At 40.0% G+C, this 16,077-nt stretch overlaps 1 protein-coding gene across 3 annotated transcripts in view; it reads right to left on the bottom strand.

The window, feature by feature from the left end:
* The window catches only part of LOC135210986 (transmembrane protein 17B-like), a 708,558-nt gene that overhangs the window by 213,801 nt on the left and 478,680 nt on the right, over positions 1–16,077 (bottom strand). The gene's annotated exons all lie outside the window — the stretch shown is intronic.

Below are 16,077 nucleotides of genomic sequence, written 5' to 3'. Positions count from 1 at the left end.
CTATGGTAAAAACGGATATCCGCCATAAAAATTATAACTTCGCCTTTCGAGTGTGCAAACAAGAATAAAACATTTATGCATACATATACAATACACATACTCATATTCATATAAGCATGCTTTTATAAACAACTTCTAGTGTATACACTACACTTTGCAACTTACCGATAGGTCAATATTAAATTTCATTAAAAAAAGGTTAATGTCTCTAAGGAATCCAACAATTCTATTAACAGCTACATCCGGACCAAGCAGTTCTGCTATATCCCTGCCCACTAACCCATGTCTCTGTCGTGCTGCAGAATACCTGTAACCTATGGTAATGTAACATAATGTGTTCCACTGTAAGAGGAGAGTCCCACTGCATACAGACTGGCGCAGTTACCCCCTCCAAGAGGAATTGGTGGGTCAATCGAGTATGGCCAATTCTTAGACGACATAATACAGTTTCTACCCTACGATTTTGTTGGAAACCAGAGGGCCAATGTTCAATACTTTGTCTGATCTTCCTGTGCTTTTTATTGTTGGTCAGATGGGGAGACGACCAACGTGCTTGCCATTTATTTTTAACATATGAACGAGTAGTCCATTTCATGTCAGTAGAAGGAATATGGTGGAAGAGAATGTCTTCTTTAGTAATGACATCTCTTGCTTCATGGTCAGCAAGTTCGTTACCAGCAATACCTACATGGGCAGGAACCCACCAGAAATGGACTGATTTGAATTTGGAAGCAAGCCTATATAACCATTCTTGAATACGTTGAACAACTGCATGTTTAGGGTTATATTGCTTAAAGGCCATGACTGCACTATAAGAATCTGAGTAAATGGTGAAATTATTACCCTGTAGAGTAGAAACAATCTCAAGAGATTTGGCTAATGTAGTTAATTCAGCTATAAAAAATGGACGCATTATTTGAAAGACTGCCCACATATGAGTTATTACCATGAACAACACCACTTGATGTCTTCAGTGAAAGGTTTAACAGAACCCGAATGCATTCGGTCATGATCAAGAAAACAAGCCTTCACTTCTTGGATATTAATAGATTTTTTAACCACTGATTTTTGACAGACCGATGGTTCTGGGGTCAACCAAGGAGGCAACTTAGAGCAATGTATTGCCTTAAGTTTTTGGTCTTTAATAGACACACTGTCAACCGCAGCATTAATTCTCACATGAATAGGCTTGGATGCTCTAGCATTTGCAAACTGCAGTGGAGTGTTTTGGTTAAGAATAGACGCTGCAGGGTTTTCTGGGGAACCTCTTAGTTTGAACATATACTGCAGTCCCAGTTCCTCTCGACGTAAGTCTAGAGGGAGCTCCTCTGTGTCGGTATATAAACTTTCAACTGGAGATGTTTTAAATGCACCGGAGCATATTCTCAGACCAGCATGATGAACTACATCCAACTCCTTAAGTTTGCTAGCTCTTGCTGAAGAGTAGACTTGGCAACCATACTCAAGCTTTGATTTACATAAAGTCATATAACCGTAAAAGTGACCTCTTATCAGCACCCCAATTAAAACCTGAAACTACTTTTAAAATGTTAAGGGACTTCTTCACCTTGATTTTCAAGGAGTCAGTATGACTACCCCATGTTAGTTTCTTATCAAAAATCATCCCTAAAAACTTCACCCCCTCCTCATATGCTATTAGTGCGTCTTTTAGCCTAATATTTGGGATGGTTTCCTTTCGAGTACACCTAGTAAAACGAACTGCCACAGTTTTGTTAGGGGAGAATCGAAAGGCATTGTCATCAGCCCAATTGCTGATTGCATTAACTGACTTTTGCAGAAAATTACAAGCTGCAATAGCATCATAACCAGTGACATAAATAGCAAGGTCATCCACAAACAAAGATGTATTTACTGGAGGAGACACACATTCAACAATGCTGGTTATAGCCACAGCAAATAAAGTGACACTCAACATACTGCCTTGTGGAAAACCTCCTCCAGCTCAAAAGCATTAGACAAGGTGTTTCCAATTCTAACTTTAAAGTGTCTGTCACTTAGAAATGACCTGATGAAATTTAATATATTACCTCGTATTCCCATGTTATGAAGCCGCTTAATACCAAAACGCCAAGTAGTGTCATAAGCTTTTTCGAGGTCGAAGAAGACTCCTCTTGTCTGACAGCGTTTTGAGAAACCTTGCTGAATTTGGGTTGATAATCTTATTAGTGGGTCCAGAGTGGAATGATTTCTCCTAAATCCAAATTGGACAGATGATAATAAACCATTTTTTTCTAGATGTCACATCAATCTAGAATTCACCATTTTCTCAAACAATTTGCATACACAACTTGTAAGAGATATTGGCCAATAGCTTGTACGAAGATGAGGACCTTTCAATGGCTTCTTAATGGGAACAATGATTACAATCTTCCACGAAGTGGGGAGAATACCAGTTTCCCATATTTTATTAAAGATTTTAAGGAGATAAGATTTAGCCGAATCTGGAAGATTTTTCAGCATGCTATAAAGTATGTTATCATCCCTTAATTCCCTCAAAGTTAACTTGGAATTATAAGATTCACCATTTCCAGAATTTTCCTCAAATTACCACAGGTTTTATCCCACCAAGGAACAGTAGGTCTGAGTGGTTTCCCTTTGGTCTTAGGTATTGAGTTGTCAACACTATTCAATATTTCGGAGGCAAAGTACTCATAAGTCTTTAGATGGCATTTGAAGGATTCAGATTCCTTGGATAGGTTTATGCCTTCTTGAAATTTAACCAATCTGCTTCCCTTTCCTTCCATTTGATAGGATAATTCGAGGGGGCATTTCTCACAGACTTAAGATGAATGGGAAAGTGATCACTGTCATGTAGAAACTCATCTACAGACCAATTAAAATCAAGATAGAGAGAAGAAGACCAAATGCTCAAGTCTAGCAGATGAACCACCTGTGTAGAGATTATGGTATGTCATAGTACCATCATTAGAAAGTGTAAGATCATTATCATTAACAATGTCATCAATGATCCTACCCTCTGTGTCTAAAAAAATCTCTACCCCAAAGTGGATTGTGAGAATTAAAATCACCAAGTAGTAAAAAAGGAGGAGGAAGTTGATGGATTAAAACTTGAATGTCCCCAAGAGTGAACCTACATCTTTGGGGGAAGGTCAAGAGAGCAGATTGTGATTTCACGGTCAAAAGTAGCCCGGATAGCAATTACTTGAAGCTGCGTGTTCAGGGGAACCATAAAATGTTGCAATGCTTTAGTAATAATTATTGCAACACTTCCATGGGCGCGATCCCCATCAGTGGGGTTCACTTTATAGATTTCATAGTTTACACCTGGATTGTATACAGAATCCCCCAATTTAGTTTCTTGAAGACATGCAACCCCTGGGTTATGCTCACTCAGTAATACTTTTAGAATTTCTGAACGAGTCCTTAGTCCTTTACAGTTCCATAGTAAAATGTCCAGATTGAATTTTAGTGCTAGGATCTACCAAAGGAAATTCTATATTGATCTATACTAGTTTTTTTTTTTTTTTTCCTTATGGGACTTTATAGGAGTTTCTTTAGATTGTCTTGAGATATGTGGCTTATGATTATGTTTTTTATTAGCTTTTTGATACGGAGGATAGTGGACTTCCACTACTATTTTCTTTTTATCCAAGGAACTTAATTCCTTGGTTGTTTCAGGGGCAGGAGCATCCTCACCGTTGGCTTCACTGTTGTTACATTTTTTATGGGGTTTGGAAATCTCCATCCTTTGAGCAGGTGGAGGAGAGGATGAAGGAGTTCTCTCTCTCTTTGGCCCTCTAGTTTGTTCTTGTTCCATTTCTTCAAGGGTTTCTTGCTGAAGAGATGGGACAGACACAGGGAGGATTTCATCAATTGGAGATGAGTCTATATCAGCAGGCACATCTTTCTTAGATAGCGGTGCTTCAACCCTAGCCGGCCGATCACCTAGATCAGATGACTGGGTTTCAGTAGTTCTTGCTTTTACTGCAGGTAAAGGTGCTACGTTGTTGACTTGAGTTTTTATAGGGGCTACAGAATTTAGAGCCATAGCATAGGTCTTTGTCTGACCAATCAACTTCCTGGCGTAACTAATACTTATATGTTCAGCATTAGCTTTACATATAGCTGCCTCTTCATATTTATATTGACTGCCCTTTTTATTGAATGGGGTATGATTCTCTTCACAATTAATACATTTTGGCTGTTTCGAACAAGGACCATGTTCAGGAGCTGAGCAATTATTACAGACTATTGTTTTTGCAGAATCTGGATGGATGGCCATATTGAAAACAGTTGTAGCACTGCAGAGGTTTTGAAAAAACGGTTTACTTTGACCCTTTCATTTCCAAAACGGATGTAGGATGGTAAATCAGAGTCCTCAAACGTTCACAGAAGTTGGACAAATTTCTAATATTTCTCTTTCTGTCAGTTCACAAAGGTCTCTATTGAATACCACTCCTTTTCCATAACTAAAATTCATGTGTGGTCTAATTTCTTGTATCATATCATCTTTCTTGAATTTCTTCAGTGTCAGCATGTATGACTGTGTCTTTGATTTAGCATGAATTAGGACATTACATTTGCCAAACCTTGAGATGTTCCCCATGTCAATACAGCCAACTTTTTTTTTGGATGTATCTGCTAAATTTGTAGTAATTATAATATTCCTCCCTACCAGATACTACCAACCACATTGAAGGTTTTGGTGTTCTTTCAAAAGTGGCATCGTCATTCAAATTTGGCTGAGCCACTTGTACCCATTGTGATGGTCTGTAAGCATCCATATTTTTAGGGGCCCTGTCGGTTAGTGCTCCGTTGACAATCTTTTTACAAATCTTTATGTTATTGGTGCTGCTGGCTTTGAGTGCAACTTCATGTTTTGTCAGAAGTCAGCCATGCCTCCCATTTTCTCTCACTTTCATCAAAGTTCATCCTCAACTCTTCTATTTTGCCAAACCAAAACTACCAAACGAAAGAGAGAGCGTCTCATAGTCACATTCCAAGGGAATGTGCTTTACATGCAATACTCTCAAACTATCTACTGTGTTCCCACAATGGCTTATTTTCAATTTATGATGACTATCCTGAGAGGTAGTACCATCACTGGTGCATTCCATATCCACGGTCAAGTTCATGTCACGGGTGTCGTCATCTGTGCCAAATCATCATCAAAGGGACCAGGGGTACTAGAATCCTTATGGTTACTAGTCATATAAGCTTTATATTTTTAAAAAATCAGAAAAATTAAACTTGAAAATATTAAAAAAATATCATCAGCCTTTCATAAAGTTTATTCTTCCACCAATGGCACAAGTGAGAGCCGACTCCCAAATGTCCACGTCCCTACCCTAACCCACTGGGGATAGCACAACATGGTTAGAGTGGCGCAAGTGTAAGCCAAACCCACTTGCTAGGACTGAGAATATTATAAGAATACAATCATCCCCACCCTAACCATGTTATGGGCAAACTGGAAAGAATGCCGATAGTCCTATCCTCAGGACCAGACCCCCCTGGAATCCGTGGTCCAGCCCTGAAGAATAGTTCTGCCTTTGAGTTATCAATCTGGTATCTCTCAGGTCCGAACATTATTGGGTAGTTGATGATCCTACCACAGCTCCCACTATTTAGCTTCGGATATAAACCTTTCCCAGCTATGATATCTTTACCCATTCGTCAGGTCCAATAAATCTTATAGAAGGTGGAAAATTCCACAATATTACTACAAATGAAAATATACAAAAAATATGAGACTTTTGGACTCGAACCCGGGAACTAATTCCTGGGGTCCAAGAGCCCCCTCACCACGTCAAGGTGGTCCCATATTGAGGGGGCAATTATGGTAAGGCGTGAACGAGTGCAAGAGACCTGGTACGGACCTCTGCGTCCCATCCTATGAGCGGTATCATTTTGATGCCTAACAATCAAGTTTACGTGTGGAAGCAGGTTTCTGTTTGCTTCATTTGTCTGGCGAGATTTATGCTCGAATAGAATTATGTCACACCCTTGTTCGTCTACCTTTTCTTTGTTAGGCCACCTCGTTTGTAGGTTTAATTTGAGCCATTCAGAATTTATATCAGTTCTTTATCCATTTTTGCACATTACGCTTAGTGCTGCAGATGCAATTAAGGGACTAAATGACAGTGTCATTTATTCTTTTTATAGCTAATGAATGGATGACATTTAAGCATTAGAAATTAAATGAAAATACAACTGAATTCACGTTGGCAGGAAGGAAAAATAATTTTAGAAACCTTGGTGATTTTTAGCTAAATATTATAAAATAGTAAACCTGATCTGATGGATGACGAAGTATAAGGCTTGGGCGTACTATTGATCTGTAATTTGTCCTTTTCATTCCAACCAATGCCTCTGCGCTAAGGGGCCTGTTGCCTTAATTGATGAGTCTTTTCCAGCTATTCCTAGAGGAAGCATCTTCCTCCACATTGGATTGTAACTTCTCTCACGGTACTCAAATCAATAATGTTGTAAGGGTCACTAGCCATCATCTTTAAAATATTGTGCTTGTTAAAAAAGTATCTTTAATGTTCTATAAAAAATAAAAAACTTAGGTTCATAGAGTGGTCTATTGTCATAAAAAGAATGGCTATTGCAACTCTGTGTCATAAAATGCCTAAGATGAAAATTAGGGAGGTGCAAAATGTTATAATGGCAAGATTAATGAAAAATTTTGCATCTCAGGACAGGATTAATCTTGTATTGAGTTGCACGGGTTCCCTACCAAAGCTAGAATGATGTTTGAGATAATGACTCTTCAAACTATCAAGACTGCATGTCCTTAATACTTTAAAGATTTGCTGTGTATATTGCCAAAGTCAACACAAGATCAACTACAGATGGTCAAGTTATTGAGCCAGGATGCTGGTTTTAAAGCCTTGAAATTTGCAGCTCCAAGATATCTAATATTTTCAGATCCAAAGGAAAAACTAAGATTTACGTATTCCATGCGAATATTTTCAGTTTGAATTCAACAGTTAACATGGAGTATGAATCTCATAACATATGTGCCTTCGGCAGAATGAAACCAAAGAAAAAATAGTCAAGTCATAAACTTTCACCATCATAGGAAGAGGCGTTGGTTACTTTTGTTTTTATTTAATCTTACCTGTGAAAGCCTTAGCCATTTTGTTATTCAATTTGCCTTTGGAAAGTTCTTGGATGATTCCTGATGATTATTCCAATTGCTTGAAAATAAGGTTTTTGGGCCACACTTTTCAATTTATACTGGCCGTTATGTCACTGGTGAAGATGGTTATTTTCAATGAAGAACTGGACTGGTGACATTTTCGAGGTATGTCCACCCAGTTAGTGGAGCAGCTACAGCACTGCAATTCTCTTGTCATTCCTGAACCTTGCTTAGCTGAAGCTACAAAATGGATTCAACTTATTTTGTCAACAAGAGTGTTTCCCGAGTTAAATAAGAGACACTATTGACCATTTCAAGCCCTGCGATGCATAGGTTTTCTTAAATATCTTTTTAAATATCAACTGTATCTTCCTGAAAATTTGGTACAACATGTTTTACACCTTCCGCTAACATATGGCAATATAATTAAGTACCCTGAATTAATAATTAAGGCACTTTACTAAGAAAATTTTCAATTTCCTCAGTATTAGTTGTAAATATACGAACACCTGTCGTTGGCTTAGCCAAAGAGTTATGAAAGAAGCCCCTCCCACTCCTCTCTTTCTTACTCTGTCTGATACTTATGAATGGAATAGTGTACTACCATATGTTTTTTTACGTCATAAAATGTACACGAACTACCATTTATTACTGATTACTTTTCATAAAGCCATTTGTATGTTTTTATTTATCATGTACCTTTCTTATCTATTTCCATGAGAATGGTGTGGTATTGGCAACTTTAGATTATTATTGGAGATATGAATATGGAAGGAAAAAACTGATCATAGTTTATTTAAAAGTAAGATCACTATATACATTATTTTATTATATAGATCTAATAAAGTATGTACAATATATACAGAAATTTTACAGATTTTGAAGTAAATTTTTGCAGTAACCATGAAAACAGCATAGACATACAAAATGAAAAACTGGTGGATAAATATATCAAAACTTACTTATTAATTACAGGACTATATATACACACGTATAAGGATATTTCAGCTCACTCCCCATCACTGTCTAAAAACAGATCGTTCTCGTCATCACTGGCGACGTTGACAACGATTGGATCTATGCAATCCCGGACGTTGTCAGTAAGCCAGTATTCGTTCTCGAAAGCTTGACTTCGTTGGACAGCTCCTTCCCACACCTGTTTAGTGACAGCAAGCCTTGCTTCCTCCAGTCTGGCCTTTAGGTCTGCCCTGGTGAAATGCCGTAACGATGAACGTACATTTAGCTTCATATGCGCCCATACCTGCTCGATGGCATCGAGTTCAGGATGGGCGGGTGGAACCCGGACGACAATATAAACACACCTGAACAGCTTGTAACTACTGCCCCTCTAATTTTCAGCGAGTATATTTTCCAGTATATATATACTCTAAATAAACCAAGAGGTCATAATAATCTCCCAAAATAATGAAACACAAATAAACTTTATTGCATAAACTAATTTGGATATATAAAACAATAATCCATAAAGTAATTTAAAAATGTAAAACGCTATACGTCATAATCGTAGTACGGTACACTTTCATTCATATTTTGTTAACAGGGAGAGAAAGAAGTGGGCGGGCCATCTTTCCTAACGGTGTCCGAAAGTCTCAGTCAAAGGCAAAGAAAATTGGAAATGTTCAAGAGTAAAGTGCCATTATTAATAATTTTAGATATTTAGTTATATTGCCATACATTAGCGGAAGGTCTAAAACATGTTGGGCCAAAATTTCAAGAAGATACAGTTGATATTTAAAAAGATATTTAAGAAAACCTATGCATCGCAGGCCTTGAAATGGTCAGTAGAGTGCACTGGTATTGGCAGCTAAACATAGTTGCTAAAGCAAGGTGAGGCTGTGAAAAGCAGGTGGCACAAGGGATGGGACCCTGTGAGGCATGCACTCTGCAGCAACACCTTAGCTCAGCCTGAAGGGTTGGCAGCCACACATGGTACAGGTGGAACTAGTGAGGCACAAGCACCCGGTAGTGAGGGGGCCCTGGTATTGGCAGTTGACCTTACTTGCTAAAACAAGGTGAGGCTGTGAGGCGCAGGCCACACAAGGCGTGGGACCCTGTGAGGCATGCACTCTGCAGCTACACCTTAACTCAACCATAAAGGTTGGCAGCCACACAAGGTACAGGTGGAACTACTGTGGCCAACAAGCACCTGAGGTGAGGTTGTGAAGTGCAGGCCACACAAGGGGTGGGACCCTGTGAGGCAAGCACTCTGCAGCTCCAACTTAGCTCAGCCTGAAAGGTTGGCAGCCAGCATATGGTACAGGTGGCACTGGTGAGGCACAAGCACCTGATAGTGAGGTGCCCTGGTATTGGCAGCTGACCTTACATGCTAAACCAAGGTGAGGCTGTGAAGCACAGGCCACATAAGGCTTGGGACCCTGTGAGGCATGCACTCCACAGTTACATACACCTTAACTCAGCCTGAAAGTGGTACAGGTGGCACGAGTGAGGCACAAGCACCTGATAGTGAAGGTGCCCTGGTATTGGCAGCTGAATTTACTTGCTAAACCAAGGTGAGGCTGCAAAGCACAGGCCACATAAGGGGTGGGACCCTGTGAGGCATGCACTCTGTAGCTGCCAACTTAGCTCAGCCTGCACGGTTGGCAGTCCTCAATTTGTACTTGTGGCATCAATGAGGCACAGGCACCTGATAATGAGGGTGCTGGATGGACAAGCAATCTTGATCAGGAGGAGACCTTGTCTGTATTCCAGGTGACATGATTCCTTCCAGCTCCTGAGGCATGACTTAGATAGAAGAGTGCTCCTGATATGGAGGCAAGCAGGTGCAAGGTTAGCAGCCAATAGCAGGGTACCCTCATTATCAGGTGCTTGTGCCTTACCAGTGCCACCTGAACCATTTGGTAGCTGCTGATCTTGGACAGGTACTCCTGATCTGGAAGAGACCAGGACTTTGTGGTACAAGTGATGAGGTTCCTGCTTTTGAGGCCCCATGTGGATGGACAGGCAATCTTGATCAGGAGGAAACCTTGACTGTGGTCCAGGTGACATGATTCCTTCCAGCTCCTGAGCCAGTACCTAGATAGAGGAGTGCTCCTGATATGGAGGCAAGCAGAATATGCAGTACATGTGACACCATTGATGCACATGCAGTAGGCCGTATGGGTGTTCCATAATTGGTTGCTGACCTTGCAGGCCAAACCAGGGTGCAGCAGCAGAGCTCACTTTGCACAGAGTGGGGGGAAACACAGGACACAGGGTGGGGGGACCCTGTGGTGATCCTCTGCAAACCCTGTACAAAGTGAGCTCCGCTGCTGCACCCTGGTTTGGCCTGCAATATCAGCAGCCAATCATGGAACACTCATACGGCCTACTGCATGTGCATCAATGGTGTCACATGTACTGTAATATTCTGCTTGCCTCCATATCAGGAGCACTCCTCTATCTAGGTACTGGCTCAGGAGCTGGAAGGAATCATGTCACCTGGACCACAGTCAAGGTTTCCTCCTGATCAAGATTGCCTGTCCATCCACATGGGGCCTCAAAAGCAGGAACCTCATCACTTGTACCACAAAGTCCTGGTCTCTTCCAGATCAGGAGTACCTGTCCAAGATCAGCAGCTACCAAATGGTTCAGGTGGCACTGGTAAGGCACAAGCACCTGATAATGAGGGTACCCTGCTTTTGGCTGCTGACCTTGCTAAACCAAGCTGCACCTTGGCTCAGCCTGAAGGGTCGGCAGGCATTAGGTGGTACAGGTGGTACCAATGAGGCACATGCACCTGATAGTGAGGGTGCTCAGTGGTTGGCTGCTGACTTTGCAGGTCAGACCAAGGTAAGGCAAAGAAGTGCATGTTGCACAGGGTTGGGGGAAAGCACAGGACACCGGGTGGGGGGACCCGGCCACAGGGTGAGGGGACCCTGTGGGGACCGTGTGCAAACCCTGTACAACATGCACTCCTCTGCTGCACCTAGGTTTGGCTTGCAAGGTCAGCAGTCAATCACAGAACACCCATACTGCCAAGTGCATGTGCATCACTGGTGTCAAGTGAACCACATAATTCTGCTCGCCTCCAGATCAGGAGCACTTTTCTATCCACGGCTGCCTCAGAAGCAGGAACCTCTTTTGGTCTCCTCCAGATCAGAAGCACTCCATCCACGTGGTGCCTCAAAAGCACGAACCTCGTCACCTGCATCACAAAGTCCTGATCTCTAAATCAGGATCACCCATCCATTAAATGTGGCCATATAGTTCCACTTTGGTGTGTTACATTTTCTTCTAATGGTTCGGCTCTACATCTCTTTCTTCCTCTGGAGGCCTTTGATCCCTATACAGAATGTCTTCTACGATGCTGGTTACATCCAACCATTGCTTCCTTAAGTATCCTCTATTCTCATCCTGGGCATTGCTAAACTCCTGATTATTTTCGTGCACAAGATCTTCACTTTTAGTTTCTGGCTTCTCTCCTTCAGCCTCTGTAATCTCATGCTCCTCCCCTGCAATGCGTTCTAACTCAAAATCCCTTTGAGCAATCCTGTGGAGAAGGCCCATCAACATGTATTTATCTTGCATTCTTAATGCTTCTTCCTGCATTCTTTGTTGTTCTCTGGCACATTTTTCTGCCTTTGCCTTACTTCCCTCTAGTGTCCTACATTTCTCCTTCAATAGTTCACATTCTTTTGTAAGCTTTTCAATTGAATGCAGGTTCTGTTTCTCAGCCATCAGGAAATTTAGGACTTTTTCCTCTGCGAATTTCAACTCACCCTTCAATTTCTCCTCGTTGCTCATAGCAACTACCTGGCCAAATTGCAAGCTTGCTACCTCTTTTTGCAAGCAGTCATTCTCTTCTAGCAAGCTTTTTTCTTGTTGCTCCTTCTCTAGTAATATCTGCTGATATCTCATTTTCAAGTCAGTTATTTCCCTTTCCCTTTCTCTCAACAGCTCTTTCTCTGTATTTAAGAGAGTTTCCAGCTCATTTCTTTGAACTGATAAACTTTCATAATCTACCTCCTTCTTCTGAAGTTTTCCTTGTAGATGTATACCCTGTTGTCGAAGCCTCTCAAGCTCCGTGTCCTGTTCCTCACACCGACTTCTTACTTTAACAAGAGCTTCTTCTTTCTCCTTCACCAACCAACATGTCTCCGTAAGTGAGTCTTCTGCTTTTTTCAGTGAGAGCCCTAATTTCTCCATTTCGTTTAAATCTTCTCCCAATTTTTCCTCTAGATTTCTTTGTCTCTCATCATATTCCTCACATAATTTCCTCAACATATCGAGCTCTCTGTTTTTTTCCCTCATCTCCAGTAGCCATCGCCTTTCAATTTCTATTTTGAAATCTTGTTCCTCTTTGAGACAAGAGAGGGCTTTGCCTAATTTTTCTTGTAATATCTCTTGTTCATCCTTCAGTTTATCTTCTTTAGCTAACAAATCTTTGATCTGCTGCTCTCTGGTTGCAATAATTTTGTCATAGAGACTTGTCATCTCTGTTTTTTCCTCCTCTTTTTCCTTTAAGAGGCTTTCCAAATCCTGCATACGATTAGCCAACTCTTCTAGTTTTTCTTGCGAGAGTTCTTTGGCTGCCTTCAGTTTATCTTCTTTAGCCATATACTCTAATCTGATGGTCCTTGTTCTCGACCATTTTGTTATAAAGATTTGTCAGCTCTCTTTTTTCCTTTCCTTCTTCCTTCAAGAGCCTTTCCATATCTTGTATGCTATTATGTGCCTCTTCTAATTCCTTCTCCCTCTTACTAAGAGCGTCTTCTAATTTCTCTTCCAAAATCCGGTGATCGTTTTTGAGTTTTTCCTGCTCAGCCATCAAATCGTGGATCTGAAAATCCTTTTCCTTCTTCAGATTGTCATAGAGGATCATCATATTTCTTACCATATCGTCTTTTTCTTTCACAATTGCGATCATCCTCTCAGTTATGTTGGTGGCCTCTCTTAATTGCTCTTCTTTTTCTTTCACAATTGTGAACATCCAATTATTCATGTTGATGGCCTCCCTTATTTGCGTATGCAAAAGTGTCTTCTCCTTCAAGACTTCTGCAACCAATAAATCTTGGTGTTCCTGACACATCTCCTCAAATTCAACGCCTGATTCCACAAAATCTGGTTCCTCGAAGTCTGATTCCTCAAAATTTGATTCTTCAGACTCTGGTTCGTCAAATTCTGATTCCTCGAAGTCTGATTCCTCAAAATTTGATTCTTCAGACTCTGGTTCGTCAAACTCTGATTCATCAAAATCTGATTCCTCAACGTATGAGTCCTCATAGTCCGATTCCTCAACGTCTGATTCTTCAGACTCTGATTCCTCGAAGTCTAATTCCTCAACGTCTGATTCATCAGACTCTGCTTCATCGACGTCTGATTCTTCAGACTCTGATTCCTCGAAGTCTGATTCCTCGAAGTCTGATTCATCAGACTCTGCTTCATCGACGTCTGATTCTTCAGACTCTGATTCCTCGAAGTTTGATTCCTCAAAGTCTGATTCTTCAAGTTCTCTTAATGGTGATTCCTCCTCCTCAAGATCTCTGGTCCTCTTATGATGTTTGTACATCCTCCAGGCAGCAAAGACTGCAAGAGACGTCAGAACAACAACACCAACGGCGACCAAAGCAAAAGGACATAATGTCCTCCAGCCACCAACAATGGTGGGGACGACGACTCTCCTGCAATCGGAGTCCTGTGCAGACGCACCAATTTCCATCTTCGGACCAGCAGTTGCAATATTTGCACTTGAAACATTTATATTAAATCGCATCGCTACCAGAACGGTCAGTACACTGTCCACTAGTAGCACCACTGCGAAAGCGAATAGAAATTCAAAACAGCATATAAGATCAAAGTAAGTCACTGACATGATTACTGTATGCAGTTCGAGGCACTCGACACAAGCTTAGTTCTAGGATATGACACACGAAGGTCTTGGAGAACCAGGCAGGCTTCAGGATCCAAGAGGAGCTGCAGAACCCTCGAGTCTTCTCTCTCTCTCTCTATCTTCGTTCCAAATTACGAGGAGACTTCTCCCGGAGGAGAGGAAGGAAAAGGCTCCGTAGATCCTGAGGACTTAATGAAGACAGATCCTAAGGACTTCGTTCCTCTCTCTTTCTTCGTTCCAAAATTGCGAGGAGACTTCTCTCGGAGGAGAGGAAGGAAAGAGCTCCGTAGATCCTGAGAACTTAATGAAGACAGATCCTTCAACTGTAGTACATACTGTAGTACTCAGTAACCATGATTTTTATTTTGAAAAATATCGAATTTTTTATTTCCACCACAGATTTTATTCTTGTAACTCACAAGATTTTTCTTTTACTTATTATACTAAAAATAACTCCTGATATGAAAGAAAAATTTTATGAAAATGAACGCTATTTACTCTAGAGCTTTGAAATGACAATCGTGTCTTATATAAATGAAGAATTTGAAAGTTTTTGAAATGACTCTCTCTCTCTCTCTAAATAAATAAATGAATAAATAAATAAATGAATATATATATATATATATATATATATATATATATATATATATATATATATATAATATGTGTGTGTGTACAAAAGAATCCACAGTAATATACTTGATCAAGACGAATAACATTTGTAAAAATAAATACAAAGCATTTATATATATGTTTCGTCTTCCTAATCAAGTATATTACTGTGGATTATTCTATAAACATACACTCGCCTAAGAAGCCACTACGTTATATATATATATATATATATATATATATATATATATCTATATATATATATATATATATATATAAATAAGAGATAGTATGTGAACTGATCGACAATCCTATCATTATAAAACATTTCACGTAAGACAATCTCCAAGCAGATGTTTATCTTTACAGTTTATTTACCAAAAACTAATGTTATGTCCTTCGACAGCACGCATACATAAGTATATATATATATATATATATATATATATATATATATATATATATATATATATATATATTATATATACATATACTACATACTATATATATATATATATATATATATATGTGTGTGTGTGTGTGTGTGTGTGTAATACATATTCAGTTCCTTGATCCTTCCATTTACTCGACAGCTGTTCCTCTGGTAGGTACTATACTACACTCATGTGAATGGCATTTCATTCCTTTGCTCCGCCTACAAGTATACTACTAGATCCAAAATGCAATTACAATGACGACATAATAATTCTTACGAACGTGAATTTGGTACAACGGCGGAAATTGTGTGGCATGGAATTCTTTTGTTTTTAAGTATCATTGTTACTCTTGTATATATACACACCCACCCCATATATCTATATAGATTATATATATCTATATATATATATATATATAGATATATATATATATATATATCACACACACGCGCGCGCGTCGCCACTACCCACCCAAAACCAAAGCCATTGTGATTGCCAGACCACAACCAACATTAAATATATATACAGGGGCACAAATACGACATTCCCATCTACAAAACAAGAGCGAGAGATCCGATCAAGGCAGATTAGAACCACTGCACTGAACTCCAAATACAGATGTGACTTACTCTATATCAATTACAACTTGCTATAGAGTAGTATCCAAAGCCAACGTCAAAAAAGGCACCAAAGTTTCTTCGGCGCAATCGAGTTTTCTGTACATCGTATAATCAAGGCCACCGTAAAGAGATCTATCTTTCAGCAGTCTCGGTATAATGCTGATGAGCCGCGGCCCGTGAAACTTTAACCTCGATCCGGTGGTGGCCTGTCCTGTGTCGTTGCCAGACTCACGATTATGGCTAACTTTAACCTTGAAATAGAATCAAAACTACGGAGGCTAGAGGGCTGCAATTTGGTATGCTTGATGGATTGGAGGGCGGATGAGCAACATACCAATATGCAGCCCTCTAGTCTATTAGACCATTTCAAGCCCTGCGATGCATAGGTTTTCTTAAATATCTTTTTAAATATCAACTGTATCTTCCTGA

The sequence above is a fragment of the Macrobrachium nipponense genome, chromosome 4 (assembly GCF_015104395.2).
Source record: "Macrobrachium nipponense isolate FS-2020 chromosome 4, ASM1510439v2, whole genome shotgun sequence".
NCBI lineage: Eukaryota > Metazoa > Arthropoda > Malacostraca > Decapoda > Palaemonidae > Macrobrachium > Macrobrachium nipponense.
Note: the sequence above shows the minus strand (reverse complement) of the source record. Positions and strands in the feature narration are given on the sequence as shown.